The sequence below is a fragment of the Geotrypetes seraphini genome, chromosome 9 (genome assembly GCF_902459505.1).
Source record: "Geotrypetes seraphini chromosome 9, aGeoSer1.1, whole genome shotgun sequence".
Lineage (NCBI taxonomy): Eukaryota > Metazoa > Chordata > Amphibia > Gymnophiona > Dermophiidae > Geotrypetes > Geotrypetes seraphini.
In genome coordinates, this window is record NC_047092.1 from 81,035,076 (window position 1) to 81,049,741 (window position 14,666).

The 14,666-nt window shown below is 43.9% G+C and overlaps 1 protein-coding gene across 5 annotated transcripts in view; it reads right to left on the bottom strand.

Annotated features, from left to right (window-relative positions):
• The window catches only part of CNOT4 (CCR4-NOT transcription complex subunit 4), a 974,933-nt gene that overhangs the window by 620,423 nt on the left and 339,844 nt on the right, over positions 1-14,666 (bottom strand). The gene's annotated exons all lie outside the window — the stretch shown is intronic.

Genomic DNA, 14,666 nt, shown 5'->3' on the forward strand with positions numbered 1-14,666 from the left:
CACTAATATTCCTCCCAGCCTCAGGTGATCAAGACAGGCTGCCAACGTCGGGGCTTTCCCTCTCTGAGTCTCGCCTGTTAGGAAACAGGAAGTTGAAACAAAATAGGCGGGACTCAGAGAGTGAAGGTCCCGATGTCGGCAGCCTGTCTTGATCGCCGCCCCAGCCGAGTTGCTGAAGAGGGCCGCGGGGAAGTCGCGAGTAGAATGGAGAGAGCTGCAGATACAGGTGCAGGTGGAGGGAGATGGTCAGCGTGTGCGAGCAAGATCCTGGGGAGCCTTCACAGTGGCTGTCTCCCCTCCCACCAGCTCTCCTACTTGCCAGGGCAGTGATTTACCGGCAACTTCCTGCAGGCAAGTACTGAGAGCTGCTGGAAGGGGAGGAAGCCACTGTAGGAGGCTGGGAAGCTGCTGGATAAAGAGAGAGCTGTTACTGGACTTGGAAAGAATTAGAAGGAGAAATGCTGCTGGGAGGGGAGGAGGGAAAGGGATGGGAAGAGAGTTAATGTTGGATAGAGGGAAGGGAGAAGAAGGAGAGATGCTGGGAGGAGAGGAGGGAAAGGGATGGGAAGAGAGTTAATGTTGGATAGAGGGAGGAGGGAAGGGAGAAGGGAAAAAAAGGAAGGAGGGAAGGGAGAAAGAAAAAAGGAAGGAAACAGCTGGCAGGGAGATTACAGGAGGGGAAGAGGGTCAGGGTGGAATGGAGAGATCAGATGAGGGAAAGGGGAGAGAGAGGAATGAGAAAGTAGAGAGACATTGATGCTGAAAGGGGGTCAACAGAGAAATGAGAGAGGGATAAAGATGCTAGATCTGGTGTAGGAGAGATAAAAATGAAGAAGGCAGTGAAGCTGGAATGAATGATGTAAAAAGGAGAGAGGAGGAACAGGCTGGATGGACAGGGAAGAGGGGCATATAAAGAAGTCAGATACATATGGAAGGGGGAGAAGGCAGACATTGGATGGAATGGGCAGATGCTGGAAGGAAAAGAGTGAAAAGAAGATGAAAGCAGAAACCAGAGACAACAAAAGGTAGAAAAAAATAATTTTATTTCTATTTTGTCATTAGAATATATCAGATTTGAAATATATATCCTGTTAGAGACATAACTGGGGACTGCAGTATTCTGTCAGCATGATATTTCTATGTAGCATTCTATAATAACTTGGCTTGTTCAGTTTTCTTGATAGTAGAGGGGATATATGTGAAGGGGAGGGGAGACAGGGGTTTTGTTGGTCCGTGCTCTGTATATTTGTATTTATAAAATCACAATTGTTCATAATATTGTTTCTTTTTATACTTTAATAAAATACGTTCAATGTAAAATCATAATTGCGGCTTGTGCAGATGGGATCAGATGGTTTGCGGGGACCGAGCTCGCAGAGATGGGGCGTAAACGGGGTTTTTAAATTTTAGTCCTAGTAGTTTGCCGGTCCACAAAATAATTATTTTATTTCTGCCAATCCACGGGTGTAAAAAGATTGAAGAACACTGGTCTAGACAATAACTACCTAATTACTTTAGTTTCTCCATCAAATGAAGGTCTAATAGCTGATATGCACTGGAATCAGTTTAATATCCCAGACTGGCACCAATTCTAATCTAATCTAATCCTTAGGTTTGTATACCGCATCATCTCCACGTTCGTAGAGCTCGACGCGGTTTACAGTAGGAGAAATAGGAAGGAACTACAACAGAGGGTTAGAGGTAGAAGTGTGAAGAAAATTTAAAGGACTTGGACAATTCTGTTTGCTCTTTTCTAAATATGTAAAGTCAAATTGTCTATTAGACAATTGCCCACCTAATATTAAGAAAACTGCTCCTCTTCCCTTTAAGCGGATCATTTAACTACTGAACAACGGTATATTTCCTGATGAGCTTGGTCATATTATTATTCCTATTATAAAAATTCCAAAGAGTCTATTGCGCTTACAGCTAATTATAAACCTATTGCTAATATCCTTATTTTTGTGAAAATGATGGAAGGGCTAGTTAACGACGACCTTGTGAATTATTTAGAGAAATTTAATCTCTTACATGACCATCAGTCCGGCTTCAGAGCAGGCTTTAGTACTGAAACGGTTCTTGCTTCTATGACAGATTATCTTTACCGTTTATTTAGACTGGGTAAACGTGCACTGATCTTGCAACTTGACTTGAGCAGTGCTTTTGATCTGGTGGATCACGACATTCTGCTCAGATGTTTGGATTCAATTGGACTTTCAGAAAATGTACTGACTTGGTTTCAAGGTATCCTAAAGAAAAGATTGTATCAGGTGTACAGTGATGGTAACTATTCTCCACCCTGGAGTAATCCATGTGGAGTTCCACAGGGATTGCCACTGTCGCCCTAACTTTTTAATATCTATTATCGACCCTAAACCTGAAATTCTATATTTATGCGGATATCACTATTATCATTCCCATTATTTCACTTTCCGCTGAGACAAAAAAAAAATATATCTCATCTGTTCTTACCCAGATTGAACAATGGACAATCACATTCAGACTAAAACTTAATTCTGAAAAGACAAAAGTATTTTTAGCTAGTCCAAATGACAAAATCAAAGAAACTGTATTACAACTTAATGGACAGGATTATCTTAATAAATACTTCTATAAAAATATTGGGAGTCACTTTAGACCAGTGTTTTTCAACCTTTTTTGGGCAAAGGCACACTTGTTTCATGAAAAAAATCACGAGGCACACCACCATTAGAAAATGTTAAAAAATTTAACTCTGTGCCTATATTGACTATATATAAAGTAATTCTCTTGAATAGGAATCAAATAAACACAAAGAAAGTATTTTATAATGCTGCCACCGCCAACAACACCGTTGGCGGCGGTGGCACTCAAGTGGCTAAAGAGCCGCAGTTTGCCAGCCTAGGGACAACACTGGAGGGTGGCCAGCTGTGCACCCCCTTGGGACGTAAACCCAGGGTGGGGCAGTCCGCCCCCCCCCACCCTGGTTTGCCACTATCTGTACCTCACTCCCTCCCTATGACCAAAAATTCTCCTTTCTTCTATTCCCCGTGTACACAACCATCTCTTTCCCTCCCTTCCTCTCTCCAAAGTCCATGCCTTCTGTGTCCAAACACTCATTCCCTCCCCCACCTCAGCATCTCTTTCCCTCCCTTCCTCTCTCCCAAGTCCATTTCTTCTGTGTCCAAAAACGCATTCCCTCCCCCACCTCAGCATCTCTTTCCCTCCCTTCCTCTCTCCCAAGTTCATTTCTTCTGTGTCCAAAAACCCATTCCCTCCCCCACCTCAGCATCTCTTTCCCTCCCTTCCTCTCTCCCAAGTCCATGCCTTCTGTGTCCAAAAACCCATTCCCTCCCCCACCTCAGCATCTCTTTCCCTCCCTTCCTCTCTCCCAAGTTCATGCCTTGTGTCCAAAACGCACTCCCTCCCCCCTTTTGTGTTCCGTGTTTGCCTCCCAGCCCATCTTTGCAACTTTCTCAGCAAAACGAAGCTCAAGCCGCGAGGCTTGTCTTCTGCTTCCTGCCTGCCCTGCCGCACACAAATAGCCGAACGGAAGTATTCTCCGACGTCAGCGCTGACGTCGGAGGGCAGGCTTTGCTTAAGCCCTCCCTCCGACGTCAGCGCTGACATCGGGGAACGCTTGCGATCGGCTATATGTTAGCTGCAGGGCAGGCAGGAACAGAAGACGAGCCTCGCGGCTCGAGATGTATTGTACTCCGCGGGTCCCCCGTCCAGCTCTCTCCTGTCCACGTGGGGCGGACCGCCCCTCTCCCTAGACTGGTGGTACTGCCCTGATGGCGGCCCTGACCGTACGGCACACCAGGCAACATCTCGCGGCACACTAATGTGCCGCGGAACAGCGGTTGAAAAACACTGCTTTAGACTGTCATTTAATCTTACATAAACATATTGATTCATTGGTCAAAAAATATTTCTTTATACTGTGGAAGCTTCGCACCATTAAAAAAATGCTTCAATCCAGCATCCTTTAGACTACTGGTCCAGTCTCTTATATTAAGTATCCTTGATTATTGTAATATATCTTGGATCCTATAAAAGAAACATCAAAAGACTGATTATTATTCAGAACTCAGTCGTCCGCCTCATTTTTGGACTGAAAAAAACCAGATCATATTATAAACTATTGCACTGGTTCCCAGCGGAGGCAAGAATTATTTTTAAATTTGCTTGCATTTGTTTCAAAACCTTATCTGGCTTGGCCCCAACTTATCTCTTCTCTCATTTTGAGCTGGTTCATATTCATAGTTCTCATTTACGTATTCGCATTTCCCACTTTGAAATCTTATCATTACAAGAGATTTCTAGATAGGACACTTTCATTTCAAGCTGGCAAAAAAATCTCAAATGTTTTTTCCTATCAATCCTTTAGGAAATCAGTAAAGACTTATCTTTTTGACACATTTGTTACTTCTTAATTTCTTTTTTTTGTACCTTTGCACCTAGGACTTATCCAGATTATATTCACCTCTACACACTCAGCAGGCAATAGCTTAGTGTTCATACACAAAGACCTCATCACTGACCCCAACATTCTAACTGCACCATCACTCCAGTCCCATGGTCAGACCACCACCTTATCACATTCCAGCTCCCTGATAAAACCACCCCAGCCCCCCAAAACCTGAATCCCATCACTTGCACTCATATCGCAGACTCAGTTAACCCACAAAAAATGACAGCTGGCATCCAGAGCATCAGCAAAACTTGCAGCCAGCACCTCCAATCCATTGACTTGGCTGCCTCCAACTGGCACTCAGGAATCCAGTCCCTCTACGACAACCTTGCCCAGAAAAGAAACACAAAGGCACCCACCAACAAACCCCCAGCCCCCTGGTTTACTAACGACCTGCAATCTCTGAACAGAACTCTGAGGAAATTCGAAAGAAAATGGGTTAAACACCTAAATGAAGAATCAAAGGCACACTGGAAGAGCCTACTAGCCTCCATCTTGGAGGCAAAAAAACCCTACTACTCTCAACTCCTACAAAAGTCCCCAACCGGTCTAGACACTTGTTTGCCCTGACAAACTGCCTCTTATCTGCTGCCCAAGGATGCAATCCCAACAGCCCCACAGACCTAGACAGCAAGACCCTATCTAGATTCTTCCAAAACAAAATTGACACCATCCGCAACAAACTGAACACCCCCAGCAATGGTCCCCCTCTGACCTGAACTCCTCAAGGTCCGACTAACCCAGCATCCAGATCACTATCCCAACTCCCCCCAGCCACACACAATGAACTTCTTGAAACTCTGAAGGCGCTCAAACCCTCCAGTACCATCCTAGACCCCTGCCCTTCCAGCCTCCTCCTATCCACTGCCGACACCTTAGCTGAATCCCTCCTCCCCATCATGAACACCTCCCTGGCAACTGGTAAGGTCCCACTCAGTTGGAAAATGGCTATTATCAAACCCATTCTCAAGAAACCTCAACCCAAATGACCCAAACAACTACCACCTAGTCTCCAGACTCCCATTTGTATCCAAAATCCTGGAAAGACCAGTACGCCACTGGCTACTCCCATTCACAGAAGAACAAAATGCCCTTTCCCCTTTTCAATCTGGCTTCCGAGCTGGCCACAGCACAGAAGCAGTTCTTCTAGACATCATCGATGACAGTTGGTCAATACTAGACAAAGGTAGCGATGCCCTGCTAGTACTGCTAGAGCTAGGTACTGCCTTTGACACTATTGACCACCAACTCCTACTGCACAGGCTCACTGACCTAGGAATCAAGGACTCTACACTTCAATGGTTCACTTCCTTCCTTCAACAGAGAACTCAATCCGTACTACTAGGCCCAAACAAATCAGAACCAAAACCCATCAAATATAGAGTCCCCCAGGGTGCTTTGCTGTCCTCTTCACCCTATACATCAGACCAATTATCGATATCGCCCAGAAATACAACATTAAAACCCACTCCTATGCAGACGACATTCAGGTTCTCCTCCCGCTAGGTAAAGACCGATCTACCCAACTCACCAACCTTCAACACTGCCTCACTGACATGAAGAATTAGATGACAGATAACAAACTTCAGCTGAATGCTGCCAAAACTGAACTTCTATGGATCAGAAAGAACACTAATTTCACCTGCCCAATACTATCTTGGGATTCCACACTCTTATCAGCAAAAGACCAAGTGCGTAGCTTTGTGGTGTTACTAGATGGCCACCTGTCCCTCTCAGCCCATATCTCACAAGTGGTCTACTATCTGTGTCAACTAAAAAGGATCAAACCATATATCACTAAACCTGACCTAGCCCAACTCCTCTACGCCTATGTACTCTCCAGAATGGACTATTGTAACTCCATCTTCAATGGAATCACCGTAAAAGAACTCAAGTGCCTCCAGAAAGTGCAGAACTCTGCGATCTGCCTCCTATATGACCTGGATTACTATGACCCCATCTCCCCAGCCCTCTGTGCAGAACACTGTGCGTTCAAAGCCCTTGTTATGGCCTACAAGATATTCCACCTCATCACTTCTGCCTACATCACACCCAAACTCTCTCAATATACTCCCGCCCACTCTGCTCTCAAGCAGAGAAAGCACAGTTACTTATCGTAACAGGTGTTATCCAGGGACAGCAGGTAGATATTCTCACATGTGGGTGACTTCATCCACAGAGTCTGGTGAGGATAGCCTCGCAAGCAGACTTGCTTGTAAAACTTTTAGAAAGTTTGCGACTGCTACACCGTGCATGCGCAAGGGCCTTCCCGCCCGACGTAGGGCGTGCATCCTAGTTCAGATAGCTAGCTAAGAAGCCAACCAGGGGAGGTGGGTGGATCGTGAGAATATCTGCCTACTGTCACCAGATAACACCTGTTATGGTAAGTAACTGTGCTTTATCCCAGGACAAGTAGGCAGCATATTCTCACATATGGGTGACCTCCAAGCTAACTAGAATGGGATGGTGAGAGTGTTGGCAATTTAGAAGAATAAATTTTGTAAAACTGCCTAGCCAAAATGGCCATCCCATCTGGAAAAAGCATCCTGACAATTATTGAGAGGTGAAAGTATGAACTGAGGACCAGGTGGCAACTTTGCAGATTTCCTCAATAGGAGTAGATCTAAGGAAAGCTACTGATGCTGCCATAGCTCTGACTGTATGGTCTGTGACTTGACTCTGTAGATGCAGTCCAGCCTTAGCATAGAAGAAAGAGATGCAAGCAGCTAACCAGTTGGAAATGGTGCGCTTGGAAACTGGACATCTCAACTTGTTTGGATCAAAGGAGACAAAAAGTGGAGGAGCAGATCTTTGTGGCTTAGTCCTTTGCAAGTAGAAAGCCAAAGCACGCTTACAGTCCAAGAGCTGTTTTTCCAGGATGGGAATGAGGAAAAAACACTGGAAGTAGAATGGATTGGTTGAGATGAAATTTTGAAACCACTTTAGGTAAGAATTTAAGATGAGTACGAAGGACCACCTTGTCATGATGGAATACTGTGAAAAGTGGGTCCACTACTAAAGCTTGAAGCTCACTGACTCTGCGAGCAGATATAAGAGCAATGACTAAAAACCACTTTCCAAGTGAGATATTTGAGATGAGCTGAAGCCATTGGTTCAAAAGGAGGCTTCATCAATTGAGCAAGAACAACATTGAGATCCCAAACCACTGGAGGCAGTTTGAGAGATGGTTTGACATTAAAAAGTCATTTCATAAATCTGGAAACCACAGGATGAGCAGAGAGGGGTTTCCCTTTGATAGGCTGATGAAAAGCAGCAATTGCACTGAAATGGACTCAAATGGATGTGGATTTGAGTCCTGATTGAGATAAATGCAACAGGTAATCCAAAACTGAAGACTAGGAGGTAGATTGAGGCTCCTTGTGATGAATGGAGCACCAAGCAGAAAACCTAGTCCATTTCTGGTTGTAACATTGATTAGTGGTAGGCTTCATAGAAGCTTCTAGAATGTCCTTCACAGATTGAGAAAATTGTAGAATGGCAGTTAGGTTGAGAGGTACCAAGCTGTCAGGTGTAGAGACTGCAGGTTGGGATGAAGTAGAGACCCCTGACTCTGTGTAAGCAGAGACAGAAAAACTGGTAGAAGTAGTGTCTCCCTGCTGCTGAGTTGATGTAATGAGTTGCCCATCGTTGGTAAATGATTGAGACAACCCCTAATGGGAAGAGGAGAGGACAGAGGCAGAACGATTTTTATGCTCTGTATTAGATGGTCAAAAAGACTGAGAGGCCTTGAGTGCAGCAGGAGTCTGAAGTTTTTGCTGCTGTTGTTTCTTAGGAAGCAACCTTGAATAAGGAGCCGCCCTCTGAAGAAAACGCCTCTGGTTGGATGGAGTAGGCCTGAATCCCTTAGAGGTAGAAGGCTTACAATTTCTCTAATTCAGACAAACGCTTGGTAGCTGCCTCGATAGAATCATTGAACAACTCAGTGCCTTGACAAGGAATGTTGGCCAGACCATCTTGAAGATTCGATTCCATATCTACAGTGCAAAGCCAGGCAAGCCGGCACATTGTCACTGAGAATGCAGTGACTCTCGAGGACAGTTCAAATACATCATATGAAGATTGAACAAGATACATGCGAAGTTGAGCCAGAGTGTTGCACAGCTGTTGAAACTCTGGAAGTCAATGTTGTGGAATATATTTGACAAAATCAGGCATGGTGTTGACCAAATGCTTGAGATAAGAGGTGAAGACAAAACTGTAATTCAGAACTCTGGTTGCCATAAGTGAATTTTGATACAGGCGACGACCAAACTTGTCCATAGTCCTACCTTCTCTTCCAGGCAAGACAGTAGCATAAACTTTGGCCAGATTGGTTCTCTTTAAAGAAGATTCCACGAGAAGGGACTGATGAAATAATTGAGACTTTTCAAAGCCCTTACAGTGGATCATCCTGTAGCGAGATTCCAACTTTGCTGGCACAACGGGAATGGAATATGGTGTCTCAAGATTTTGTTTGAAGGTCTGAGAGAAAAGGCGATTCATGGGTAATTTTAGAGACTCCCTAGGAGGATGAGGCATACCCATTTCTTCCAAATACTTTGTGGAGTATCTGGAGTCAGAATCCAATGTGATGTGGAGATCTTTACTCATTTGGCAGAGAAACTTGGAAAAGGATATCTAATCTGAAGAAGGATGTCCTCAAGGCAAAGGTGACTTCGAAGCTCATCTCACAGCAGAGAATGAAGGTGAAGCTTCTCTGGAGTACTGATACCTGAGATCTTAATCCATAGGTAAAGATAACTCACTGAGAGAATGGATAGAGTACCTTGCAGTAGAAGAACTCGACTGATGCACTGTGGTACTGTAACGCACTCGTTTGTCTAGCAGACACCTTAGAACAGCTGCATAGCCAAAAGGTATTATAAAATAGAACAGTAGTCCTAGTACTTTATGGTATTCACAGTCTCTCATTTAGTGACAAAAGAGGTAGTCTCCAGTACAATGAGTGTCTGCTAGCCTCAAATGAATGTCTTCTCGGAGACCAACTGCACATAGCCAAGCAAGAAGTCTGGTATCAATAGTAGATGTTGAAATTCTAGACAATATATGTATCCAACATATGTTAAGCATATACGAGGGGTATTTAAAAAATTTACCCGAGTATGAAAGAAAGTAGAAAGTGTGTTAAAAAGTCTGTGCATGCTGTGACATGTCTTAAGTTTACTCAAGCACAGATGCAGCTCAGTAAATCTAACATTTCAAGAGACAGGATGTCACAAGAGACATTGGGTGAATCAAGTAAGAAAAGAAGGGAAAAAGCCAAAGGTGATCCATGAATGCATGACTACAGTTTATGGTGAGTCTGCCCCATCATCTTACAAAATAAAATTTTGGAGCAAGCAATTTAAGTGGGGTAGAGAATCCATTGAAGATGAACTACTGAAAAATATTCAATAAGTGAAGGAAAAATGTCTCAAGAGCACCACTCCAAGGATCATATGGTTTTTCAACTTTGGATATCATGGTGATGATCCTTGAAGTGGTGCTCTGAGACCTTTTTCCTTCACTTATTGAATAATTTTCAGTAGTTTACCTTGTGAGGATCGAGCAGTATCTGGGGTGAAACTGAGTTTTTCCACATATTTTTGGCCATTGAAGATGACCCTCACACCAGTCGGCCTGTGGAAACAACTTCCACAGAAATATGCAAGAAAATCAAGGATTTAATTTTGCCAGAAATATGCAAGAAAATCGAGGATTTAATTTTGTCAGACAGATGAATTAAGGTTTCCCGAATTGCTGAAGAAATGGGCATCTCGGAAGATACAGTATGGAAAATAATTCATGAAAAGTTGGGCATGTCCACGGTTAGTGAAAGATGAGTTCTAAGAATGCTGACGCTATGTCAGAAGGCCACGAGGCTCCAATGATGTCAGGAAAACTTGGAGATGCTCTGTGAAGACCAAGTGAATTTTTCTCTTCGTTTGGTGACTGGAGGTGAGACTTGGGTCTATCATAGAGATACTAAGTCCAAAATGGAGTCAATGCAGTGGAAGCATAAGTCATCCCCCACCCTAAAAAAGTTTAAGACAGAAAAATCTGCAGGCAAACTCATGGCAACTGTCTTCTGGGATGATGAAGGACTTTTGCTTCTGGAGTTCATACCACACAAGACAACCATAATTAGGGAGAGTTACACCAACACAATGATCACTTAGCGGGAGTCAATCAAGGAGAAAAAACAAGGAAAACTCACAGCAAGCGTGCTGCTTCTTCACAACAATGTGCCGGTGCATGTGTCATGACAATCACAGGTTGCTGAGAATGTGAGTTTCAGTAGCTGAACCATCCACCCTACAGTCCTGACCTGGCTCCCTCGGATTATTTCCTGCTCTGAGTTTTGAAGAAATCTCTCCGTGGAAAGTGGTTTTCAAGTGATGAAGACATCAAGGAAGCTGTGATTTCCTGGTTTGAAGGTCAAACGGAAGAACTCTTTTCAAATAATGATTGTTGGAGATGCAGATGAACACCTATGGCCGAAAGAGATCCATCTGTGTGATCATGTGATCAAGATTAGTGAAGAGATTAGGGTATTTAGCATGCTTCTTGATGCAAAATTGTCAAAGCTCAAGTTTCAAGAGAAGTCCAGCTAGTGTATTTTGCCATGCAGAAACTTTCTCATTTGAAGAATGTGTTAATTAGGATTTCAGACAAATACTACAAACGATGGTTCGTTCGCAGTGGTATCTATTTAGGCAATGGTAGCTATTTAGGCTTACCCTCTGTTCGTATCAAGGCATTACAAACCGTACAGAACTCAGTGGCTCAGATGTTGATGGGAGTGTCTCATAATAACATATTTATCCCATCTTTAAAAAATTATTTTGGCTAAAGATATCATTTCGGCTTCAATTTAAAATTTTGAAAGTAGTCCAACAGGGCGTCTATGATACCTTGCTGGACTACTTAGCTAAGCGTCTGGTGTTGTATAGATCATATAGAGCAGGCATGTCCAACAGGTAGATCGCAATCTACCTGTTGGACATGCATACCAAGATGTTAGAATCTATCATATCTACTCAACTCTCATCCTACCTAGAAAGATTCTCTATTCTCCTACCCCACCAATTCGGCTTCAGACCCAACTTCAGCACCGAATCCCTATTGGCCTCACTAATCTCCAAGGTGCAACAACTCCATTCCCGCAATAAATTAGCTGTTCTTTTACAATTCGACCTCTCCGCAGCTTTCGACGTCATCCATCATGATATCCTAATCTTCCAACTCTCCGAAATAGGCATAAGCTCCACAGTCCTAGATTGGTTCTCGAAATTCCTACGTTTCCGCTCCTACACTGTTAACATAAACGGCACCTCATCCTCCCCCTGGAAGCCGATATGCGGAGTCCCGCAAGGCTCACCCCTTTCTCCTATCCTTTTCAACATCTACATGTCCTCTCTGAAACTCCTCCACCTATCCCCCCTTGAAACTCTCTATACCTATGCTGACGACATCCTCATCCTCCTCGAGACAGACTCGAACCTCACTAACCTCGCTGAGAACATATCCGCATGTATAATGAACCTCCAATCCTGGGCCCAATCTGTACAAATGAAACTGAATGAGTCCAAAACAAAATTACTTTGGCTCGGCCCAATATTAGATCATTTACCCACCTCCATCCCTTTATCCTCCGGCCCCACTCTTCAGCTTGAGTTTTCAAGCAAAGTCCCGGGAATCATCATAGATTCCTCTCTCTCCTTCAATGACCACCTCAACTCCTTGGTAAAAAAATGCTTCTTTAGCCTTAATATGCTGAGGAAAGTGAGATCCTGCTTTCATCATTCTCACTTCGCCATCCTTGTTCAGTCCACCATCCTCTCTAGACTGGATTATTGCAACTCCATCTTTATAAGCCTAACAAAGAAAAACCTCCATAGACTTCAGCTAATTCAGAACGCCGTGGATAAGTTTATTTTCGCAAAAGGCAAGTTCGACCATGTCTCTCCACTCCTGTCCAAGCTCCACTGGCTTCCAGTACACTCCAGTCCTCTTTAAATGTGCCTGCTTAGCCTTCAAGATTCTACACGGCATCCTTCCTCCCGTTATTCCACTCCTTTGGAACTCCTCTAACCCTAACTCCACCAGATCTTCCCAAAAACTGAAACTATCATTCCCTTCTACAAAAGGTATATCCCGCACAGGAAAACTGGGAACATCCCTCCCCTTTAGAACCACAGAACTCTGGAACAATCTCACATCCCCGCTCAGAAATTCAAACTCCCTCCAATTCTTCTGCAAACACCTGAAAACTTGGCTCTTTTCAAAAATCTAACACCTCCTGCTCTCTGGGACACTTGTCCCTCACTTTCTTCTTGTTCCTTTCCTATAACCCTTCATTGGAGTTCCTTTCTTCCTAACTCTGTAAACTGTGCCGAGCTCTACGCCTGTGGAGATGGCGCGGTATACAAACCTAAGGTTTAGTTTAGTTTACCTGTAGATCGAAGGGGTCAGAGGTAGATCGCCAGCCCCACTTGGCTCCATCTATCCAGCAGCTCACCCCGATGCTAGAAGAGAGCTTGTGCCGGCAGATAGTCTGCTGAAGGCTTGCCACCGCTGCAGATCCTTTGCCTGTCTTTTTTCTCTGCCTGCAGGAATCTTGCCTGCGGGTGTATTGGGGGTGCTTGTTGTTTTCATGCCAATAGTTTGTGGGTACCCCAAGGGGCCACCACCCACACCCTGCGATGATACGCCACAGGCCCGATGACATACCTGGTCTTCTGCCTCTCAGAATCACTCATTCTTGCTCCCACCCCAACACCCCTTAGAAGTGTGTTATATACCGGGCAATATCAATTTACCCGGGTTTTACCTGAATACACTTACCATATTAGTTGTGCCGTGTGCTGGTCCTTGGTCGCTATATAGTTTGCTTTCATTAAACGTTTTTGGACAGACACAACAAAGTGTCAAGAATTTGATGATTGATTGGGGTGGGGTGCTAGGGCAGAATTTAAAGGTGCTGGAGGGCTGGGATTGAATTTAAATGTGCTGGGGGGTATGTAAAAATGATGATTGATGGGGGGGGGGTGCTGGGTTGGAATTTAAAGGTGCTGGGGGGGCTGGGATTGAATTTAAATGTGCTAGGGGTATATAAAAGTGATGATTGATTGGGTGGCCTGGGATGGAATTTAAAGGTACTGGGGGTTACGTGGGGGATGATTTATGGTACTGGGGGGACATGTGGTATGGGAGGGTGGATTTAAGGTACTGGGGGCACCTGGGGGATGATTTAAGGTACTGGGGGAGGGGCCTGCCTGCCTACTTGTCACTAGGCCACTAGGCCTGCCTGCTCTGTGCCCTGCCCCTGCCTACCACTAGACCACCTGAGGGGGAGGCAGAGCCTGGCAGGGAGGGGCACAGGATGCCAAGCCTGGCAGGGAGAATTTAGTTCAGAATGGTTTTTTCTTGTTTTCCTCCTCTAAATTTAGGGTGTGTCTTATGGAGTGAAAAATACGGTAGGCATTTTGGGGGAAATTCTGTAAATGGCATTTAAAAAGATAGGTGCCTATTTATTGCTTGTCAATTGTGCTTAGGTGCTATTTACAGAATTACACCTAGAGGCACCTAACTTAAAACTTGGGCATCTTTAATGTAGGACAAAAAAAACCAACAAGAACTGCAGGAAAAAATGCAAAGCAGAAAACAAAAAACAAAACTGCAGTGTAATGTACAAAGTGCAGGAATTTAATTTTAAAAAAATCATAAAAACATTTATAACATACATAAAATAAATATGATAAAAATCCCAAAGCTGGTTCTAGTATTCATGTGGACAAGACCCGACATGGTCCGTGTTTCGAAGAAACACTTCTTCCTCAGGGGTCCCAGATGATGGTACGTAGAATATAAAAAAACCAGATTGGAAAAAACAAAATCAAACGGAACAATGGTTAAATTCTCCTATGTAAGCGCTGTACTGTGAGGCAGGGTTTTAAAGGACTACATTATACATCTAAATCCTTTAGAGAATTGTGCCTTTTGAGTGGATGTTTTAGTTCTAGATTTCTCCCCTCCCACAATAGGCAACAGTGGAACCCAGACTTCACTAAGACATTTCGACTAATGGAAGAAAATGAAAACTTTTTTTTTTTTTAAGAACAATGAATAAATAAATGTCTGACACATAGAACAATGGATAAATGTCTTTAACACAGAACAATGGATAAATGTCTGACACACAGAAGTAAAT